This window comes from Pongo pygmaeus, chromosome 16 (assembly GCF_028885625.2).
Source record: "Pongo pygmaeus isolate AG05252 chromosome 16, NHGRI_mPonPyg2-v2.0_pri, whole genome shotgun sequence".
NCBI lineage: Eukaryota > Metazoa > Chordata > Mammalia > Primates > Hominidae > Pongo > Pongo pygmaeus.
Window position 1 is genome coordinate 44,468,032 of NC_072389.2, and position 20,781 is coordinate 44,488,812.

Here is a 20,781-nt window from a genome sequence, read left to right on the forward strand (position 1 = left end):
AATCCCGTGGGAACCCAGGCTAGTAAAATGAAAATAAGAATTAAAAAAAAATAAAAGAAAAAAATAGCTGCCTGACATCAGTGGGGAAACAAGTTCTGCAGAATAAGTCTAGGCAACTTACTAAAACAACAAGAGCAGCAGCAATAACAAAATGACAACAACTTTTGGGGGGGAATGTAAGAATCCAGACTTTTGATATCATCTATTTGCTAAAATGACTGGTTTTCAACAAAATATCATGAGATAGGCAAAGAAATAAGATGGTATGACCTATATTCAGGAAAATTATCGGTCAACAGAAACTGTCTTGGAGCAGGCCCTAATGTTGAATTTAACACATGAAGAAATAATCCAAAATGAAGCAAAAAAAAAAATGACTGAAGAAAATACTGAGCAGAGCACTAGAGGCCTATGAGAAAACAGCAAGCTGTCATTGGCTCTGTACTCGGTCTCAGAAGAAGGTGATAGGAAAAAAATTAAAAGTCTGTGGAAATAATGGCCATACATTGTAAGCACGTAACAACACATTCTAGAAAGAAAGAATATCCTAAAAACAGACAAATAAACAATATGTAGAAGTATAACAATAAAAAATAATGGCTGATTTTCAGGAAAACAGTGCAGTCTCATTTCAAAACAAACACACACACACACAAGGTCTGTCAACCTAGAGTTCTCTATACCCAGAAAAAGAACATATATCTAGTAATAACATCCTTCAAAGCAAAGATGAAATGAAGACATATTCATATCAGCTAAAGCTGAGAAGAATCCTTTGCCAGTAGACCTACATTGTAAGAAATGCTAAAAAGACAGGTTTTCATGCTGAAATCATACTAGTCTGAAACCTCATAACTTTGTTCTACAGGAAAGCTTAAAAAGTTCTTGAAATGGTAAAGAAGTAGATAAATACGCAACACTATTTTTTCCTAATATCTTTGAAAAAATAGATTTAAAGTTAAAATAAAAGCCTTGTAATTTGGGGTTTGTAATCTATATAGTAGCAAATTATATGACAGTAATAGCAAAAAAAGACTGGGAAGGCAAATGGCATTCTACTGTTGTAAGCCTGTTACATTACGCATGAAGTTCAAGACACACTATAGTAAGAGATATATAGACAGACAGTGATATGGTTTGGATCTGTGTCCCCACCCAATTCTCATGTTGAATTGTAATCCCCAATGTTGGAGGTAGAGCCTGGTGGGAGATGACTGGATCATGGAGGCAGTTTCTCATGAATAGTTTAACACCATACTCCCTGGCAATGTTCTTGTGATAATGAGTGAGTTCTCGTGAGATCTGGTTGTTTAAAAGTGTGTGGCACCCCCCACCTTGGTCCTTCTCCTGCCATGTAATACACCTGCTCCTGCTTTGCCTTCTGCCATGAGTCAAAGCTCCCTGAAGCCTCCCCAGAAGCAGACACTGCCTTGCTTCCTATACAGCCTGCAGAACTGGGGGCCAATTAAACCTCTTTGTAAATTACCCAGGCTCAGGTATTTCTTTATAGCAGTGTGAGAACAAACTAATACAGATAAATAGTGTGTTAGTCTGTTTTCACACTGCTATAAAGAAATATCCTGAGACTGGGTAATATATGAAGGAAAGAGGTTTGATTAACTCACAATTGCACATGGCTGAGGAGACCTCAGGAAACTTACAATCATGTCAGAAGGCAAAGCAGAAGCAAGGACCTCCTTCACAGGGCGGCAGGAGAGAGAATAGTGAGGAGCGAAGAAGGAAGAGCCCTTTATAAAACCATCATATCTCGTGAGAACTCATTCACTATCATGAGAACAGCATGGGGAAACCGCCCCCATGATCCAGTCACCCCCCACCAGGTCTCTCCCTAGACACACATAGGGATTATGGAGATTACAATTCAAGATGGCATTTGGGTGAGGACACAGCCAAACCATATCAGATAGATAGATAGATAGATAGATAGATAGATGGATGGATAGATCCCTAGGATCAACTACTGAAGAATAAAGCAAAGGGTAAAAATAAAAAGTCAAGAAATGATATAAAATAGAATACTAGGCCGAGGCGGGCGGATCACGAGGTCAGGAGATCCAGACCATCCTGGCTAACACAGTGAAACCCCGTCTCTACTAAAAATACAAAAAAAAAAAAGTAGCCGGGCATGGTGGCGGGCGCCTATAGTTCCAGCTACTCAGGAGGCTGAGGCAGGAGAATGGCATGAACCCGGGAGGCAGAGCTTGCAGTGAGACAAGATTGCACCACTGCACTCCAGCCTGGGCAACAGAGCAAGACTCCATCTCCAAAAAAAAAAAAATAGAACACTAAAAATACATATGTTTCACAAAGGATATGCATTTGGGCAATATAAAGAACTCTTGCAATTAAGTAGTTTTTAAACAAAACAAATAACCCAATAAAAATGGGCAAAAGGTTTGGACAGACATTTCACAAAAGAAGATATAAGAATGCTCAACACTGTGAGTAATCAGGAAAATAAAAGTTAAAGCTACAATGAGATACCACTATACACCCACTAGAATGGTTAAAATTAAAAAGCCTAAAAATGCCAAATGTTACTTACAATCTTGCAATTCCTCTCCTTGGTGTTCACCCAAAAGAAATGAAAACATATGTTCACCAAGTAACTTGTACAAGATTGTTCTTTGCAGCTTTATTCACAATAGCCAAAAACTAAAAGCAACATGATGTCCATTAAAAGGAAAACGGATAAACAAATTGTGGTATATTTATACAATGCAAAATGAGTCAACCAAAGCAGAAAAAATGAATTAACTACCGATACATGTGATAACGTGGATGAAAATCTCAAAGATAATATGTTAAGGGCAGAGGTGCAATGGGGAAGCCAGACACAAGAGTCCATTTATGTGAATTTCAAGAATAGGCAAAGACAGTATCAAAACATCTCATGCCCCTCATAAATACATACAGCTACTATGTACCCACAAAAATTTTAAAAATTAAAAAGTTAACAATATATAAATAAAAAGAATAGGCAAACAGGCAAAGCTAATTTGTTGGGATAATATCAAAACAGATTAACTTTCTGGGGAGGGAGTGGGGGACTGACTGGGAAAAAGCATGAGAGAATTTTCTAGGGTGATGCAAAGTTCTATGTAAATGTTCTCTGTCTTAACTGGGATCATCAAAATTTGAGAAATGTGCATTTTACTATAATTACATTTAGGTAATGTAATTTAATAAACTTAAGTAAAAATACCCCCCAAACCCCACATTCTTCCCTTTTTTTCTACATTTCATTGACTGTGACTGTCCTTCAAAGCTACTGAAGAAAGGAAGGTATAGATTCGATACCACAAGTTATGCTCTGCTGACAACTCTGAACATTCTTTTCAGTTCTTGACTATGGTCATCCCCCAACTCCTGAAGTAGGAGGATTTTCCAAGCGTAAAAGAATGACCAGGTTTAGATTTAGACCAGATTTTCTAGAACCTAAGAAATAAAATAAGCATATGTACTTTGCTAAACTACCTGCCTATCTGATAATCTGATTTTAGTATCTGATGTAGAACTTGGAAGCCATAAATTTGAAAATCCCAAATTGCAAATCAACAAATTGAGCATTTATTTGAGGAACAAGTATCATGTTTATGAGCAGCACCTACAGAGTTTGGAAGAGAAGATTTTACCCACTAATAGCCATCCTAACTTACCTTTAAAAAAGTTCATAAACCTCTAGTCAGCTATAGAACATGGGATCACGGGGGCTGCACAGTGACTAAAAGGGATTTTAAAACTATAAATATGGCCAGGCACAGTGGCTTACGCCTGTAACCCCAACACTTTGGGAGGGTGAGGCAGGTGGATCACCTGAGGTCAGGAGTTCGAGACCAGCCTCACCAACACGGGAAAACCCCGTCTCTACTAAAAATACAAAAATTAGCCAGGTGTGGTGGTGTGTGCCTGTAATCTCAGCTACTCCGAAGGTTAAGGCACGAGAATCTCTTGAACCCAGGAGGCGGAGGTTGCAGTGAGCTGAGATCGTGCCATTGCAACTGCAGCCTGTGTGACGGAACGAGACTGTTAAAAAAAAAAAAAAAAAACTATATCCGAGTTATTAAAAATTTAACCAATTAGTCAAAATAAACTTTGTGAAAGAATTGAGCCAATCATTGTTGCCAATGTGCTAAGGACTCAGGGATCAGGACAGATGGAACAAAAATGTGAACACATTTGTAGTCATATTTAGATGAGAAAATCGTTCTTAATCCATATGATAAAAGTATCCTTTTATCTTTTCTAATTATCATTCTATAGATATTAATGTGAGAATACTCTCCAACTCCTTTAAAAAACCTGTTGCTCAAAATGTTCCTCACTTAAAGGAACTGGTAATGATAAGTGGGAAATGACACATACTACTGGTGTAGCTGGTGGAGCCATTGACATCTCACCTCTGTGAGTTGTTCAGAGATAAAATTCGGTTCTTTCATAGCAAGGGGCATTCTAAGGATTCTTGGTGAGGTGGTTTTGTTTTATTCCCTGGAATATGGAGAATAGCTGTGGCAGATATCCAGGGGTTGTTTTCTCCAGCATGTTCTAACATACTTTAACTTTTTTTTATTATACTTTAAGTTCTAGGGTACATGTGCACAACGTGCAGGTTTGTTACATATGTATACATGTGCCATGTTGGTGTGCTGCACCCATTAACTCGTCATTTACATTAGGTATATTTCCTAATGCTATCCCTCCCCGTGCCCCAACCCACCCCACAACAGGCCCTGGTATGTGATGTTCCACTTCCTGTGTCCAAGTGTTCTCATTGTTCAATTCCCACCTATGAGTGAGAACATGCAGTGTTTGGTTTTTTGTCCTTGTAACAGTTTGCTGAGAATGATGGTTTCCAGCTTCATCCATGTCCCTACAAAGGACATGAACTCATCATTTTTTATGGCTGCATAGTACTCCATGGTGTATATGCGCCACATTTTCTTAATCCAGTCTATCATTGTTGGACATTTGGGTTGGTTCCAAGTCTTTGCTATTGTGAACAGTGGCGCAAGAAACATACATGTGCATGTGTCTTTATAGTAGCATGATTTATAATCCTTTCAGTATATACCCAGTAATGGGATGGCTGGGTTGAATGGTATTTCTAGTTCTAGATCTCTGAGGAATCGCCACACTGTCCTCCACAATGGATGAACTAGTTTACAGTCCCACCAACAGTGTAAAAGTGTTCCTATTTCTCCACATCTTCTCCAGCACCTGTTGTTTCCTGACTTTTTAATGATCGCCATTCTAACTGGTGTGAGATGGTATCACGCTACCTGACTTCAAACTATACTACAAGGCTACAGTAACCAAAACAGCATGGTACAGGTACCAAAACAGAGATTCAGACCAATGGAACAGAACAGAGCCTTCAGAAATAATACCACACATCTACAACTATCTGATCTTTGACAAACCTGACAAAAACAAGAAATGGGGAAAGGATTCCCTATTTAACAAATGGTTCTGGGAAAACTGGCTAGCCATATGTAGAAAGCTGAAACTGGATCCCTTCCTTACACCTTATACAAAAATTAATTCAAGATGGATTAAAGACTTAAATGTTAGATCTAAAACCACAAAACCATAGAAGAAAACCTAGGCAATACCATTCAGGACATAGGCATGGGCAAGGACTTCATGTCTAAAACACCAAAAGCAATGGCGACAAAAGCCAAAATTGACAAATGGGATCTAATTAAACTAAAGAGTTTCTGCATGGCAAAATAAACTACCATCAGACTGAACAGGCAACCTACAGAATGGGAGAAAAATTTTGCAATCTACTCATCTGACAAAGGGCTAATATCCGGAATCTACAAAGAACTCAAACAAATTTACAAGAAAAAAACACACAACCCCATCAACAAGTGGGTGAAGAATATGAACAGACACTAACTGTTTTGAAAGAATATGTGGTAAATCACGATCCCCAGGGGACAAACTCTGAGGCTCTGAGATTGCATGTAAAAGCTTTATGAAGGACTGCTTTTAGTATTGGGCCAAGAGAGGTTGGACTATGATGCATGCACAGCAGGGGCCCCAGCCATCCTACAGGAAGCCCTGGGGCTGTGCTGGCCCCCAGAGTTGTGCTGCCTTGACGCACACAGGACAGCCATTTGGTGTGGGAAGACCTTGGGGATGGGACATGACCTTGGGCAAGGCAGCACTGATGGCCGAGGCCAGTTCTTGGAGGAGAATCAACTGGGAGCCATCCACTGCCACACTCCCACAGATGGAGGAATGAGTACCTCATTCTTGACATGGGACTTGAGTGGATCACCACCACCTCCACGCCACAGTTTCGGAGATTCTGAACCTCTCCTTGAGACTGGCCAATGACTACATAGCCACAGCAGCTGATGTACATTAATACCAAAGTTAACCTAAACTATCATTTGTTTCTGTTCTTGCTACTATTTTCAGCTTGCCTGTGACTCTCTGGAAGATTTGAATTTCTACTCCCTAAAGTATGTCTATCATGTCTATCTTTTTACATGGATCATTGGTGCTGTTTAGAACGGATCTGAAGGGCAATCCCATATCTGTGGGAGAATATATTTCCATATCCAGAGAGAATCCCCACCCACCTTGCTCCTTCTAGCCTGATATTGCTCAGTTTAGGAGAAGACTTCCTAAAGTTGAGAAACTGTGATCTCAGAGTTTGGATTCTAAATTAAAGCTCTGTTTGTTGATACAGCTGAGAGTGATTTTGTGTGTGTGGTGGTAGAGAGGTTAGATTTACTGCCATTATGGGCAAAATATACTGGTTTCTGCTTCTGCACTGAAATTTAACAACTACATCTTTCCATATTACTGAAGCCATGGACTGATGTGTGGCCTGTGGAATGGAGCCTGTGAAGGTGGTTAACTGGATTCTTAGGCAAAGGGAGATCAGAACAGCCTGTCTATCTCTGGTATGCAAGGGTGGTGCCCAAACAGAAAGGCAGAGGATCATTTTGTCCCAGAAAACAGCTGCTTTGGAATTTCTGTGGTTAGATATTTGGGGGAGAGTTGATAAAGTGGGGAAGATATAAAGGATAATGTGAATAGCTAAAGAAAGAAGAGGATTCTTTGAGAGAGAAAAAGAATAAAAGAGGTATATTTTTCTTCTTCTTTATCAATAATAGATAAATTTAACTCAAATGAAGAAGAAAGGAGGTGGCATGGAATGATTACTCCCTCATCTTCACAACCTCTGCCCCATGTGTAAGCTAAGCTTGATGATGAGATATGATGATGACATGATGATAACTTCTTAAAATTTGCAAATCTCTGCTGAAAACTTGAAGTTAAAGCATCAGGTTTAAAGAAAAAGTATGGTACCTACAGTGAGAGTAATTGTTTCAAGTCACATCATGGCCATTTAATAGCTGCTTAGTTTTGGCTCCATCATTAATCTCCTCAAGACTTGTATATATGAAATGCAGCACAGAGAGTTGATATACAAAATAATAAACATGAATGACAGTGTTTTGTACTCTATAAAGGGATGCACAAATTTAATGCCAGATTTTGTCAAAGCCGATGCACTTTTGTGGTTAGTTCTCTGAATCAAGATGTAAACAACCCAAATCTTTCCTTCTTTTTATTTAGCTTTGTTGCACACCAATTGAAGAGACATTTTAAATATTTTCACCCTTGAGTTGGTGAAATAATACTTCTTCCCTAAGACACTAAGCAGTGATGGACTGGTAAACTTTAAATTTTATAAAAAGCGCACATTTACCAAAGTTGTTCTGACATTTTATGGCAATAAAACTAAACCTCCTTTGCATAAAAATTTGAATTCATTTTTAAAAACTATCTTAATGTTCATAATGATGATTCTGTGGCAATATAAATTATCATCCAACTAAATTGCTTTTGAATCAACAAATAAACATAAAAGAGGAACAGCTTTTGTTATTGTGACAAATGTACTTGGTATATTCAACTCTTTCAGTACTAGTCATTACTTGATATGGGAACTTAATTAACCCAAAGATCCCTTACTGCATGAGAACACTAGGATTTTGTTGGAGCCACTCATCTCTAGTGAAGAAAGGAATCCAAACAGGTAGATAGATAGGCATTTTCATTGGCTTTTCAGCTGGACTTTTTCCTCCACTCTGACTATCACCTGTGGCAGGCAGTCACTTCTTTGCATTCACAGGTGTGTGGGCACACATTTTCCATATGCCATTTTGCTTCTTTGCTTGTGCATTCAGTATTTCTCCCTGATCCAGAATGTAGTACTCAAGTGTTGATATAGCTGAGTGGTTAACCCAGAAAACTTTTCTAATCCTCTTCCTCTTCCCTTGATTCTTTTGTTATTTTTGGAAAACCTTTAAGGAGATTGTGCCTCTACAAAGATAACAGCCAGATGATGAATATACACACAAAAAAAACAGAGGGAAACAAAAATCTTGCTCACATACTTCATGTAAAACAAGAATGACATCTGGATACCATAGGGTGGATATCTCATTTTCTGGTAAAAACTGTCTCCTGGTTTTTCTGTTATGGAAGCATAAAGGAAGAGATGCTTTTAAAAAGCCATCTATACTCCAGAGCAACTCTGTCCTGTCTAGGTCTCTGCCTAGCCTGTTTTAACTGAAATGTTAACAAGTAATGAAAGTTTGGTATGCCCACTGTTGAAAATTCAGAGTAGTAGTCAATAATCACTAATCAGGATCACTAATAATCACAAAAGGATGCTTCTAAGTAATCTGAAAAAAAAAATATATATATATATATATGACAAAATCTGACTGAAGCCTTTTCTCCCTCCCAGGGCTCTGTTCATTTTTGGACACTGCATATGTCTTGTGATGTCTGAGGACTTTGAGGTGTCATCCTGAGACAGCGATCTGCATCTGATTTTGCACATAGGAAACTGACTTGATGCAGATCACATATTTTGCTGTTAGGTCAGGTCTGAGAAAGAAACTCTGGACTTATTCCACTTGTATTTAAGGCCTCTGGGAAGTGAGTATTCTCAGCAATAAGGTCTTTCATGCTTTTGGGCTTAAGCATTGCCTCCATTTGAAATACTTCCCCTCCTCCAATTCTCAACCTGTTGAAATATTTTGAATCTTACTGAAATACCACCTCCTCTCTAGAGTGCTTCCTTACTCCCTACAATTAGAATGAATGGATCCTGCTTCTGCATGTTCTGTAACATATTTTTGTCTATTTTGCACCTATCTATCCTTTTTATCATTGTTAATTTCTTATCTATGATTCCTTTTCTCCAGCAGAAATTCATAAAGTTTCTCAATGCTCCACATACACAGGACAGATGGAAGTAGGACTGGGCTCGAACCGTATTATTTTGCCTCTGATATCTAAGTTATGTTTTGTTCAAGAAGATTTAAAAACTCCTGATCTAGGACTTCTCATTTCATATCCAGAATTTCCCAGAGAAACACATTTTCCATGTCTCCTGACCATATTTTTTTTTTCATGCTGTAATGAGGACATTGCAGAGACCAAAGATATAAATCCCTGTTTTTGAGAGCTGCTCATAGCTCAGAAAATCAAACAATGATTCTTCTATGCACCTCAAAAAGCCAAAGGTAAGACGCTAGCCCAGAAGGACAGTGAGTTAAAAGTGTTCATTTGATTCTGGTTCCCTTGCTATGACGGAGAAAAGTGTCCTCCACCCTGCATCTCCTCCAGTGAACTTATCCTACAAATGTTGAGCAGACTCTTACCCCACAATCAGCTCTTCACAAAAGCAGACTCCAATCCAACTAGCAGAAACACTGTGCAGGGGATAAACACATGAAAAACATTTAAGTGATTTATCATATCATGAACTTCAAAAAGTATAGTCTATGCCAAACAGAGTAGAAAAAGGAGCAGAGACCAATCTGTCACCACATCCTTCTCCCTCATGTCCCCATGATTCTCGTTTTTCTCAGAACTTTTCTCAAACAACTAATTGGTTTGTATTTCTAGAAGCAAAGAATTTAAACAAACACTTTAATGGAATTGATTCATGAGACTGGTTATTCTTATCTGTGTGGTTGCTGGCCTTGAAATCATCTTCTTAAGGGCAAGGAATGACTCTAGAATACAGTATCAAAGCAGAAAATCAAATCTGAGATGCCCAAATTCACGTGGGCTCCCCTAAAGATAAAATACATGATTTTTCTCATAATCATTGTAGCACTATGGAAAAAATACCAGCAACTTTTATACAGTTTTAGCTCAACTCTTAACCTTCAGTGATCCTGTCCTCTAGATAAAAGTGACCAGGTGGCTAATTTGATAACAGTAAGACAGTTTTAGGACTATTTCTAGGCAGAAAACAAGGACTGTATTTTCCAAATCTTCCCATCCATCCCAATTTTCCAGAATAACTGAGAAAGGCAGGCAATGAGTCAATTTTTGAGACCATTCAGGAAAAATCCTGATATCGTGCACTGTTTAAAATTACTTAAATACCAGTAACAGGTAGCCCTGGGCAAGGACCCATGGAAAAGGCCAAGAGACATAGGCTCTTTTGTTAGCTGCCCACACAGGCTGTCTTCCAAACAGGACAAGGCATATAGCCAGGTAATGCTGGCTCCACTGTGCCCAGGTGCAACATGCCCTAGAAAAAGGGTTCTAAACATATCCAAGAGTCATATCACTACTAAAGGTGATTAGTGTGCAAAGTATCCGAACTATATTTAGGATTCTATGGAGGGCTCACAATTGGAGTGGCATGACTCACTATACCTCCTGTGGCTTCTCTGCCATTTCCACCCTCCTTCACAGGCTTAAACATCTGTCGGGACACTGCTAGAGAGACATGAAAATGCAGTACTACTTTTAATAGAGTCTTGTTCAGGGAGAAATCTGTTACCCTATAAACTTTGTTAATGTTATATTTTTCTGAAATCCTAGAGAATACATGAAAAGCAAGTTTCACTTTGTTACCTGTTTATTTTGTTAGAAGTATTTGCAATTATTGAAAGTATAAAGGTCCCTTCCCCTTTAAGAAGCCAGGTGGTAACGTAACAGTCTCACCTTTCATCCAAGCAAATCATTCAGGAGAGAATGACTTATGGACAGTACAGGGCACACAACATTATGTTCTGAATATCCCTTCAGAGGGCAATTCGGTGCCAGGAAAGAAGAAAACAAGCGGCTACAAAAATGTGAGGTTTCAGATGGCAAAGGGATGGATTAAAAGGAGAAATCTTGTATTTATAGTTTCCACCAAGTAACAGGAGAAATTAATACCTATTTTCTAAATAGGAGTTTACCACAAGATAAAAATTATTGTGGCAGAAATTAATTTAGAAAATACTCATAGTATATTATGTATAAACCCATGTATATAATAGCCATAGTAAAACTAAAGTGAAGATCAACATAGATCAGTGAAGCCACAGATTACTTCTTTTATTAATACTTTACGCAACCCCCACTCCCAAGCACCCTTTAAACATTTATCTTACTGCATGATGAGTCCATGATTAATTAGCAGTAAGAACAACAAATATATTTACTATAGTAAAAAAATCATTGATAAATATAGAACATTTTACATCTTCACCCTGTGGAGAATTAGTTGCACATGCACGTTTATAGCAGCACAATTCGCAAATACAAAAATGTGGAACCAACCCAAATGCTCATCAATCAATGAGTGGATAAAGAAACTGTGATATATATATGTGTATATATGTGTATATATGTGTATATATATGTATATAGACGTATATATGTGTATACACATATATACGTGTATATACGTGTATATATATGTATATACACGTATATACGTGTATATATGTATATACACGTATATACACGTATATATATGTGTATATATACATGTATATATGCACATGTATGTATACACACATATACGTATATGTGTATATACGTATATACACATATACATATATATACACATATATATAAATACACACACACACACACACACACACACAACGGAATACTACTCAGCCATAAAGAGGAATGAATTAATGGCATTCACAGCAACCTGGATGGAATTGGAGAGCATCTAAGTGAAGTAATTCAGGAATGGAAGTAATTTGGGAATGGAAGTAATTCAGGAATGGAAAACCAAACACCGTATGTTCTTACTCATAAGTGGGAGCTAAGCCATGAGGATGCAAAGGCAAAAGAATGAAACAATGACTTTGGGGACTCGAGGAAAAGGGTGGGAAGGGGCTGAGGGATAAAAGACTACAATTTGGGTGCAGTGTATACTGCTCAGGTGATGTGCACCAAAATCTCACAGATCACCACTAAGGAACTTACTCATGTAACCAAACACTACCTGTTCCCCAATAACCTATGGAAATAAAAAAATTTAATAAAAAAGACATAACGATTATAACCTCAGAAAATGTCTGCAAAGAATAAAGCTACTTCAGAAGTAAAAAGCACGTCTGAATAAGAAGACTAAATACTGAAAAGAACTCAGATTACCCAAGATTCATGTAATATATTAAATGCAGTTATAATATACCAATGAGATTTCTTTTTCAAAAATGTTTAACAAAATATTCTAAAATTTTCCTGCGAGAATGAACTATAAAAGTCTCCAAGAAAAAAGTTTTAAATAATAAGAGTGATAAAAGTAATAACAAGCAGAGGGAATTCATTAAAGTCATTAAGCCATATTATAAAACAATAACAATTGAAACACTGTGGTAGAAGCCTAGGAATAAACAGATGAATAGAACAAAATATAAAGTTCTAAACTAATGCAAGTGTATATAAAATATGGTTTGTGATAGTTTTATGTAAAATCATTAGAAGACTAGTGTATTATTTAGGTGATAGGCTAAATACAAGGGAGAATGTTAACTTCCTCCCTCATAATGTACACCAAATCAAATTCCAGACATACTCGAGAAGTAAATATAACAATAGCACATTTTTTAAATCTGGTAGAGAATATTATGAACATTTTTATGATCTTGGAGGAAGGATATTCTGAGCAAGCAACCATTTAAAGACAAAATTAACTTATAAAAATTATTAAATCTGACTACCTAAAAAGCGTAACTTCTAAACGTTAAAAGTGCCATCAATAAAATTTAAAACAAATGGAAATTTCACATGCATTCACAAAAAGAATAATGAAAAAGAAACTCATGATGGAAAGAGAGTTAAGTTCTTTAATTATACAGCTCTTAGAAGTCAGCAACAGACACGACAAAAATAAAGACAAAAAATATGCTCGGTATAATAAACAGAAACTCATGAAGAAATGGCTGAATAACAAATGAATTATTATCCTTCCTAATAATAGATATATTTAAACAATGAAATACCATGTTTGGCTTACCAAATTAGCAATGACTGAAACAAGAAGTTCTGATCGGGGTGCAAGGAAATGGGGACTTTAATTTGCTATGGGTAAAAAGTGAAAATGTTTCCTACCTGCTAGGAGGGGAGAATATGGATCTAAAGCCTTAAAAATGTACTTTAAACAGAAGCTCCTCCAAGAAAATTAATCAGATACATTTTCTCATATCTATAGATGTAGATATTAATAGCATGTTGTTTATATTTCAAAAAAATGTAAAACCATTTATAAATTGAGTAAATTTATGAAACCACTTAAAATAATGTCATAGAATAACAGTGATGTAGGAAAAATCAAAATATATGGCTCATAGTTCATAATATATGGCTGAGTGAAAACATGCATTTTTAAAAGTAGTATGGTCTTGATTTCACAAACTCACACACATACACAAACACAAACATTCACTTACAAATAACTAGATGGATATACCTCAGAATTCTACCAGTAGTTACCTTTGAATGGTGGAATTACAAGTAACTTTCATTCTCTTCCTTAGGCTTTTATGTGTTATAAAAGCCAGATCATTTTGTGTAGAACTAAAATAACTCCATTTTTTAATTGAACAAAATGTTATTAAAATAATAAAAAGATAATTAAAAGCAATAAAGTATTTTATCTATGTCTCTACAGAGGCATTCCTCTACTAGGCTAACAAATATTCTTACAGTTCTTTAGCCACATCCTTGCTAAACTCAAGCACCAAGACACAGTTGGTTGGAAATAGTTGCTGGCAATCTTCAATTTTAATTTAGTTCCTGGAAATCTGCACCTTAACAGCTGGGAAAATGGACAACTGTATATTAGTGGATTCACTTTGTCTTATGAACCTATGCCTAAATTGCTCATATGTAGCTATTGGAAAGTTGCTGGTATGAGCAGAGGGAGGTTTAGAATTTAACAATGTCGACAGTATTTTTTCAAAAAATTTCTAGTTTATCCTCCCCAAGGACATGAGGAATAAAAACTAACCCTTGGCGGCTCCAGGGCATTTTCTGTAACTAGACACATATAACTGTCCTGGAATGAAATGGATATTTAATCCATTTTCCTTCCCTGTGCTTTTAGTCTACCAGTGCATGCAACCCTTAAAGCATTTCTACAGCTAGTGGTCAGGAATGGCACCAGTCTTAGATTAGCTTCACACGGCCAAGTGGGTGAAGCAGAGGCTCTCAGCTCCCAGCTACTCATATACTTAGGGAAGTATTAGGAAATATCCCCAGAGATCAGAGTTCTTTGAAAGCCATATGATCTAGGGCAGGTACTTAACCTCCCCACACCTCAATTTCTCATCTGAAAAATAGAGATAATAATGCCAAACTTATGGAGTTATAAAGAGGAATACACTTTACAGAAAAGGATATGAAATGGCTCTGGAGTGGGCAAAACTATCTAAATGTCCTACCATTTCAATAATGCCACTCTTAAAATGTCACTGGTTTTAGCAGAATGAAATTTCATAGTCTTTACTCAGACAAAATATCATCAGCTTCCTCCAAGGGTTAGTTACTGGTGGCTTTTCTGCCTGATGTTCCAAGCCACTGGATGGTGTTGACAAAAAGCACAGGGCAAGAATACTTCTTACCAAAACCAAATCTAATGTAAATTGAGGAGGATGATCCATGCCTCTGTTTTAAGTCCTTTCAGGAATGGTTCTTTTTTTATTTCAGGCTCAGGGGTACATGTACAGGTTTGCTACTTAGGTAAACGTGTGTCATGGATGTTTGTTTTATAGATTATTTCATCACCCAGATGTTAAGCCTAGCATCCATAAGTTATTTTTCCTGATCCTCTCCCTCCTCCTACCGGTAGGCCCCAGTGTCTGTTGTTCTCCTCTTCGTGTCCATGTGTCTCATCATTTAGCTCCCACTTACATGTAAGAACATGAAGTATTTGGTCTTCTATTTCTGCATTAGTATGTTAAGGATAATGGCCTCCAACTCCATCCATGTCCCTGGAAAGAACATGATCTCATTCTTTTTTATGACTGCATAATATTCCCTATGTTTATGTACCACATTTCTTTATCCAATCTGTCATTGATGAGCATTTAGGTCGATGCTATATCTGTGCTAGTGTAAATAGGGCTGCACTTAACATAAGCATGCAAGTGTCTTTATAGTAGAATGATTTATATTCCTTTGAGAATATACCCAGTAATGGGATTACTGGGTCAAATGATAGTTCTGTTTTTAGCTCTTTGAGAAATCACCACACTGCTTTCCACAGTGATTGAACTAATTTACCTTCCCAATGTGTAAATGCTCCCTTTCCTCCACAACCTCACCAGCATCTGTTATTTTTTGACTTTTTAGTAATAGCCATTCTGCCTGGTGTGAGGTAGTATTGTGGTTTCGATTTACATTTATCTGATGACCAGTGATATTGAGCTTTTTTTCATATACTTGTTGGCTGCAAAAGAACTTGTTGTTCTTTCAAAAAATGTCTGTTCACATACTTTGCCCATTTTTTAATTTGGTTGTTTTTTTCTTGTAAATTTAAGTTCTTTACAGATGCTAGATAATAGATCTTTACCAGATGGATAGTTTGCAAAAATGTTCTCCCATTCTGTAGGTTTTCTGTTTACTCTGTTGACAGTCTCTTTTGCTGTGCAGAAGTTCTTAAGTTTAATTAGACCCAATTTGTCAATTTTTGCTTTAGTTGCAATTGCTTTTGGTATCCTTGTCATAAGATCTTTGCCCATTCCTATATCCAGAATGGTATTGCCTATGTTGTCTTCCAGGGTTTTTATAGTTTTTGGTTTTACATTGAAGTCTTTAATCCATCTTAAGTTGATTTTTGTATATGGTGTAAGGAAGGGGTCCAGTCTCAAGTCTTCTGCATATAGCTAGCCACTTACCCCAGCACCATTTGTTGTAGGCAGTCCTTTCTCCATTGTTTGTTTTTGTCAGTTTAGTAAAAGATCAGATAGTTGTCAGTGTGCAGCCTAATTTCTGAGCTCTCTATTCTGTTTCATTGGTCTATGTGTCTGTCTTTGTACCATTATCATGCTGTTTTGGTTACTGTAGCCCTGTAGTATAGTTTGAAGTTGGGTATGATTCAACACTGAAGTTGATACTTCCAGGTTGTTCTTTTTTATTAAGATTGCCTTGGTTATTTGGGCTCTTTTTTGGTTCCATGTGAATTTTAAAATAGTTTTTTTCTAATTTTGTGAAGAATGTCATTGGTAGTTTGATAGGAATTGCATTGAATCTATAAATTACTTTGGGCAGAATGGCCCTTTTAATGATATCAGTTCTTCCTATCCATGAGCATGGAATGTTTCTCCACTTGTTTGTGTTATCTCTGATTTCTTTAAATAGTGTTTTGTAATTATTTTTTTTTCTTTTGAGACAGAGTCTCACTCTGTCACCCAGGCTGGTGTGCAGTGGTGTAATCTCGGCTTACCACAACCTCCTCCTCCTGGGTTCAAGTGATTCTCCTGCCTCAGTCTCCCAAGTAGCTGGGATTACGGGCACCCGCCACCATGCCCGACTAATTTTTTTATTTTTAGTAGAAACTGGGTTTCACCACGTTGGCCAGGCTGGTCTTGAACTCCTGACCTCAAGTGATCCACCTGCCTCAGCATCCCTTTTTATTGTAGCGCTCTTTCACCTCTCTGGTTAGCTGTATCCCTAGATATTTTTTTTTCTTTTGGAAGCAAGTGTGAATGGGATAGCATCCCTGATTTGGCTCTCAGCTTGGCTGTTTTTGGTGTATAGGAATGCTAGTGATTTTTGTACATTGATTTTGTATGCTGAAACTTTGCTGAAGTTATCAGCTGAAGGAGCTTTTGGGCCAAGACTATGAAGTTTTCTAGATATAGAATCAGGTTGCCTGCAAACATGGATACTTTGACTTCTTGTCTTCCTATTTGGATGTGCTTTCTTTCTTTCTCTTGCCTGATTGTTCTGGTCAGGACTTCCAATACTACATTGAATAGGAGTGGTGAGAGAGGTCATCCTGGTATAGTGCCAGTTTTCAATGGGAATGCTTCCAGCTTTCGCCCATTCAGTATGATGGTAGCTATGGGTTTGTCACAGATGGCTCATTATTTTGAGGTATTTTCCTTCAATACCAAGTTTATTGAGAGGTTTTAACATGAAGGGATGTTGAATTTTATCGAAAGCCTTTTCTGCATCTATTAAAATAATCATAAGGTTTTTGTCTTTAGTTCTGTTTATGTGACATATCACATTTATTGATTTGCGTATGTTGAACCAACCTTGCATCTTGGAGATAAAGCCTACTTGATCATGGTGGATTAGCTTTTGATGTGCTGCTGGATTCAGTTTGCCAGTATTCATTGAGGATTTTTACATCAACGTTCATCAAGGATATTGGTCTGAAGTTTTCTTTTTTTGCTGTGTCTCTGCCAGGTTTGGTATCAGGATGATGCTGGGCTCACAGAATTAGTTAGGGAGGAGTCCCTCCTCCTCAATTTGTTTTTTGAATAGTTTTGGTAGGGATGGTACCATCTCTTCTTTGCACATCCAGGGTAATTTAGCTGTGCATTTGTCAGGACTGGTTCTCTTAAGAAAAAATAAGAACTACCTTTTAAAAAATCTACTTTTTTTAGAGTAATCGTTGATTACAGAAAAGTTCCAAGTATTTTAGTTATACATGTACCACAAGCAGAATGTTATATTTCTCTTCTAGTGATTTTCTGGGCAATGATTTCTCCTCTCACACTTGCCTTCCAGTTGTGGGAAATATCTGAGATTCCTTCTTCTGTCTTCCCTCTCCACATTCACTTCAACATTAACTTACTCCATCCCTTTGTATTTCTGCAGAGTAAACTGTAGGCCCAGTTAAAATGAGGGGCTTCTAAACTAAGATAATCATCTCCACCAAAAAAAAAAAAGTAATAATAAGCTCTCTGTGGGAGGGATGCTCCTAGAGAGATATTTTGGGGAGCTTCCTGGGTAGAGACTGCACCAATGGACTAACTGGGGCTAGTGGGCTTCAGGATGGCCTTATCATTTTAGGAGGTTTTTAGCAAACACCTGATCAATGAATCTAAAATACTAAATATTGGGGATTATAATTGTCTGCTACATATGTGAACTAAGGGGAAATGTTCTGGGAGCATGCCCGTAGTTGTTCCAAATGGCTATCACCAAAAAATACAGCTATTCTTAATTCACATGCATTCTTGCACTACCATTTTTCCAAAGAAATGAGAAGAATCAAAATTTATTCATCTGTATTCTTTCAAACAAGCTTAAATCCAGCACTAGGCTGGGTGCAGTGGCTCACGCCTGTAATCCCAGCACTTTGGGAGGCCAAGGCGGGTGGATCCCCTGAGGTCAGGAGTTCGAGACAAGCCTGGCCAACATGGAGAAACCCTGTCTCTACTAAAAATACAAAAAATTATCCAGGCAAGGTGGCATGTGCCTGTAATCCCAGCTACCCGAAAGGCTGAAGCTGGAGAATCCCTTGAACCCGGGAGGCGGAAGTTGCAGTGAGCTGAGATCACGCCTCTGCACTCAAGCCTGGGCAACAAGAGCGAGACTCCGTCTAAAAAAAAAAAAAAAAATCCAGCACTATTTATTAAATATTATAAACATAACACTAGCCTAATCAATACTGAGAGCATATAAAGACTAGGGCTGAAAACATAGGCAGTGGGGCCATGTTTCCAATAATGGAGTGTACATTCCATCACTTTCTAGCTATATTGGTTTTCTACAGCTCTTGGACCAAATTATTACAAACTAAGTGGCTTAAAAACAATAAGTTACTTTCTCACAGTTTTGGAGGCCAGAAGTCTGAAATCAAGGTGTTAGAAGGGCTGGTTGCTTCTGAAGCCTCTGAAGGATAATTTGTTCAATGCCTGTCTTCCAGTTTGTGGTGGTAGTCAGCAATTTTTGGCATTCCTTCTCTGGTAGATGCATCGCTCTAAATCTCTGTCTTCATCTTCACATGATGTTCTTCTCTGCATGTGTCTCAAATCTCCCCCTCTTTTCTTTCAAAAGGAGACCAATCATTGGATTTAGGGCCCACCCTAAATCCAAGATAATCTCATCTCAAGATTCTTAACTTACTTATATCAACAACGACCCTATTTCCAAATGAGGTCACATTCACGGGTACCAAGGATTAGGACTTGCACATATTTTATGGGAATCTATTCAACCCACTACACCAGCTGCATGACCATGGGCAAGTTATGCAAACTTTAAGCCTCAATTCCTTTATCTATAAGGTGTTAATAATAACAACGCTAGAATTATAATCAAGATTAAACAAGATAATGTACATAAAGTGCCTAATATATTGCTTGGTTTATAGTGAACACTCAACAATTGTTAGCTGCCAGTATTACTATTATTGTCATTATTTTACGATTAAGCACTCTGCAGGATTCAGAGAAAATCAAACACAAATCTTGCCCCCAAAACTCTTACAATCCAAGAAAGGATGAATGCACATTTATGCCAGACCTGACTTTAACTTTTGTAACACAGTATCATTAAGCACATGGGTGCTAAGACATTTTAGGGTACAGAAGACAGACTACAGGTTGATTCTTGAGGTGCTGATAGAAAGACTAAAAACTTTTCCTCTTTAAAACCAGCATGCTCTCCTATCCCTTTCTTCTAGAACTTCCCAAGGAAAGAGCAAGTGAAAAAGAAGCTGTTACTATGGGATTTCTAAGTGGATTCTCCTTCTGGTTTTCCACAATCACAAATGAAACACCACTTAAAATTGCTAGCTACAAAGGCCACTTGTGTGAGAATTTACACAGGCAGCAGCAGGCAACATCTTCCCACTAATCTTCCCCACTGGCTCCGGTTTCTTATCACTTGTCAATACACTGACATAATACACGAAGGTACAAATCAAACATTATGTACACAATTCATTCTTCTCATACTGTCAGCTGCCCCAGTAAGTCAGTATTGTCACAAAATGAAATTGAATTTCAAAGGACTCAAATACCAAGTGGAATGGAGTATTAATGAGTAGAATATCCACCAGAGTAATGTGTTAGGCCTTCTGAAGAAAAGAAAATGCAAATGAGATCTGAATACAGCACTAGTCTCACAATGACATGTTTCTTAGTAATTGAACAAAATATGTAACTATTCTCGGTTGCATTTCCCTCTCAGTCCTATGTTCATTTATTTGTGGAACCTAAAAGAAAAGCAGAAGTTTCACCCAACAGAAAAGGAGAGATATCACCCAAACACTCAACAAGATATATATCCTCAAATAACTGGTTATTCAGTGAGTTCCAATTTACTAAGTAGGTTTCATGTAGTCAAAACAGTCAAATAGATTTATATATAGACATGACCTTTAATACATTTATATTAGTTATTAATTAATTTCACTCCAAATCATTGAGGCTTAATTTAAATGAACCCTTATGAAAAAGGTAATAACACTTACAAGCTTAACAAAATGAAAAGTTTGAACTGAGTGGG